This window comes from Capsicum annuum, unplaced genomic scaffold (assembly GCF_002878395.1).
Source record: "Capsicum annuum cultivar UCD-10X-F1 unplaced genomic scaffold, UCD10Xv1.1 ctg4962, whole genome shotgun sequence".
Lineage (NCBI taxonomy): Eukaryota > Viridiplantae > Streptophyta > Magnoliopsida > Solanales > Solanaceae > Capsicum > Capsicum annuum.
This window is the reverse complement of record NW_025857422.1, coordinates 196,785-201,121: the sequence shown is the minus strand read 5'-3', so window position 1 is coordinate 201,121 and position 4,337 is coordinate 196,785.

Genomic DNA, 4,337 nt, shown 5'->3' with positions numbered 1-4,337 from the left:
AGATGGTTCTGATGATTTTATTGTGTACTGTGACACTTCCAGAGTCAGATTGGATTGTGTTTTGATAGAGAGAGGTAAGGTCATCGCTTATACCTCTAGACAGCTTAATCTCTATGAGAAAAACTATCCTATTTATGATCTTGAGGTAGCAACAGTAGTTTTTGCCTTAAATATTGGGAGGCATTACTTTTATAGTGTACACGTTGATATGTTCACTGATCATAATAGCCTGCAGTATGTGTTCTCTCAGAAAGACCACAAACTCGATCAGAGAAGATGGTTGGAATTACTGAAAGACTATGAAATTAGTGTCCTATATCATTTATGCTAGGCCAATGTAGTGGATGACTTTCTCAGTAGAATGTCCATGGGTACCGTTTCCCATGTTGAGAACAGTAAGAAAAAGTTAGCCTAGGAAGTTCATCAGCTAGCCCGACTAGGTGTTCTCTTAGTCGATTTAGCAGAAGGTAGTGTATCGGTTCAGAGTAGCTCAGAATAATCCCTAGTTTCTAAAGTAAAGGAAAAGCAGGACAGAGATCACAGTCTAGTCCAGTTGAAGGAATTAGTAAGAAATCAGAAGGTAGAGGTTTTCTCTCAAGGGGGAGATAGTGGTTTGCATTTTCAGGGTTGTCTGTTTGTGCAAGGTGTAGATAAATTGAGGCTGTATATTCTCGTAGATGCATATGGTATACTTTACTCTATTCATCCAGGGGCCACAAAGATGTACCAGAATTTACGGGAGATCTATTAGTGGAGTAGGATGAAAAGAGACATTGCAGAGTTTGTGTCTAAGTGCTCATTATGTTAGCAGGTTAAGATTGAGCATCAGAAGAATAGTGGGTCGATGCAGGAGTTTAGTATTCCCACCTGGAAATGGGAAAAAGTGAACATGGACTTTGTGATGGGCTTTCTTCGTACTCGTCATCAACATGATTCAATTTGGGTCATTATAGACAGGATTAAAAAATCAGCTCATTTCCTTCTAGTTCATACCTCCTATTCAGCCGAGGATTATGCGAAACACTACACCAGGGAGTTGTTCAGATTTCACGGTGTTCCATTATCTATTATCTCAGATAGTGGTGCCTAGTTCACCTATCATTTCTTGAAAAGTTTCCAAAAGGGTCTTGGTACCAGAGTTTATCCCAGTACAACCTTTCATCCTCAGACAGATGGTCAAGAAAAATTACCATTTAGACCTTAGAAGATATGTTGTGATCATGTGCGATAGACTTTAAAGGTAGTTGGGATGACCACTTGCCTTTGGTTGAGTTCGCATAGAACAACAGCTATCACTCCAGTATTCAGATGGCTCCATTAGAGGTGTTTTATGGGTAGAGGTGTAGATATCCTATTGGTTGGTTTGAATTATGTGAGGCCGCAGAGGTAGAGTCTGACTTTGGTGTTTGATACCTTAAAGATGGTCTAGTTAATAGTGGAAAGGATTAAGATAGCTCAGAGCTGACAGCAATCATACGCAAATATACGCAGAATGGATCTTGAGTTCGAGATAGTGACTATGTGTACTTAAAGACCTCTCCTATGAAAGGAGTAAAGCGTTTAGGGAAGAAAGGGAAACTTAGCCCCTGATATATCGGTCCTTACCGAATTCTCTTCTATTTTGAAAATGTAGTTTATGAACTTGAGTTACCTTCAGATTTATGTTCAGTTCATCTAGTGTTTCATGACTCCTTGCTAAAGAAATACCTAGGTGAGCCATCAGTTGTAGTCCCTATTCAGGGCATAGATATTCAAAACAGCTACTATTATAAAGAGATCCCAGTCAAAATCCTTGACTATCAAATAGCAAACTAAGGAACAAAGAAGTTCTTCTCATCAAATTTCTTTGGCGGAATCAGTCCGTTGAGGGAGATACTTAGGAATTAGAAGCAGACATACAGACAAGGAATATTCCCACTTCTACGTGGATGACTAAGATTGTGATCACTTAAGATAAGATGTTCTATTCCGTTGGCAAGGGTAGAAAAGCTCAATCCAATTTTGGCAAGACGTGGAACTCCATGAATGCTCACATGGTTTATTTTGGTTAGAATATCCTCCCAAAAACATGTCCCTACTCTTAAAATAGTATATTGGTTTAAAGCCTTAATATAAAAGCATATAATTTGGAATCTGTGTTTTTTTAAGATTCTTAAAGCCCTAATATAAAGTAATTTCTATATTAGAAGATAATAATAAAAAAACTTTTTGAAAAAAATGTGTAAAGGCTCACGAATTTACTCAGGCTATGCTTTACAGAAAGTCTTTAGCACCAGTTTTTAGCTTTCAAAACTCAAATTTAAGAGTGAGTCCTTTCTACATTTCGACAACATGATTTAAAGAGAGAATACAAGTAAAACTTTTAGAACTAAATGTTATGAATCACTAGATTTAAAAAGCATGACTTGTTTCTCATGATTATTGTTTTTAGTATTTTAAATATTCCAGCTTATGAAGGTCATTTACATTTTGCTTGCATTGTTTTACAAATTATGATGATGAGATGATGTTTTTACTTATGCATTCACCCACATATACTCAGTACATCCTCAAAGAATTAATCCTCATATATATCTATGTGCTACATTGTCTCGTAATGTAGGTATCAGTTCAGTTATTTCACGCATACCATATTCTGACAGTTTGCAGTTTCCAGTCAGCAGGTGATGAGTCCTCTTAATGCAAGGGCTTGAGTCAGTCATATAGTTTGAGTAGTACTGTATTTTTCTTTATTTGGTCATATTAATTTGGGATAGTTGGGGGTCATGTCTCGGCTACCTATAGTCAATACTAGTAGACACTTCATAGATAGTCAGTAGAGTTAATGTATTTGATTCTAGTATTGTTTTATAAAAGCAGAGTTGTAAATATTTTTCTTTAGTTTTGTACTAACCAAATTCAGAAAAGAGTTATCTTTTGCTTATTTCTATCAGATTTATGTATTTTATGCAGTTGCTTATGAGTTATGCCAGTAGAATAGTTAGCTTGGGATCACTTGTGGTCCTAAGCACCGTGTGATCTCTCGATACCATTTTCAAGGCATTATATTCAAAATAGGGTATTGTGTATTAGTTCCTTATTTTGTCTATAATAGAGTAGTATATCCTTATTTTCTCTTTATCATTATTGTGTTAGATTCCTAGATTGTGGAATTTAGGTTGTATTCCAACTTTGCATGTTATTTATATGTGATTAATCATTGGAGCGCAGTCGGTAGTTTCCTATTATGTCCTATATATTTGGTACTCATACTATACTTTTGTAGCCGACATATAATAGTATGAGTTCTTACCTTTATTGTGTGCATATTGTTAAGTATATATGAATCCGAGATTTGAGGGTGATATCTTAGAATTTTGAGTATTACCACTACTCTTCTAATGGACTAGATCGAGATCTATGTTGTTTTCAAAGATAGCTTGTACATATATTTTTATTTAGTATTTCATATTGTACTCTTTTTGTTAGAAGTTCATGTTTTAACTTTATATGGTTTTGGGAGTGATATAAATATTAGTCCTTGTACCATATTTATTTTGTATTTCTTTGTCCTTTTCTTTGTATAGTATGTTATTGACAATTTCAGATTAAAGGTCAAATTAGATACGGGTTTGCTATATTAGGTACCTTCACTAACTAATCATATTCTATGGATTTTTATAACTTTCAATGTAGATCAATGAAAATATGAAAGTTTCTTAGGTTGTGTTGTGAGATTTGATGTGTTTTGGATATATTTTGTAGGAAATCGGGTTTTGGATGCTAGGGTTTCATGGAATAAGTGTCATTTATCAGACATCAGTGACCAAATTAGGTGTCAGAACTTGTACTCCAAAGGCTTAGAAGTAAGAAAAAGAAAACTCTATAACTTACCAAGGACGTAGGTGACATCTATGGTCTAATGCTGACCTTAATAAGTGCCAGAGGGCCAAGTCCAAAGAGCTTCATTAGCTATGTAGGAGGTCTGTGACTTACCTAGGACCACCAACGGTCCATAGGTGTCCAAGTAAGTGGTCATCAACCTCAATTTTTCTTTTTAATTTAGGTTTTGATTTTTAGGGTTTCCTTCTATCCTATAAATACCATTTTGATGTTTCTTGTTAGTTTACGTGCTTTTAACACTTACAAAAATATATTTGATTTTAAGATTCAAATTTGTTCTTGAAATTACTTTGTTCATGATTTTGGTTGATAATTTAGATACAGACATTAGGTTTTACTTGTTGTTTATTGTGATATTGTGTAATGCTTTTCCTTACGAATTCCGTTGAAATTTAACAAGCAAGAGCGGATAAATCACTTTGTTGGGGTTGTGGCATCCCTAGTATATTGATGAT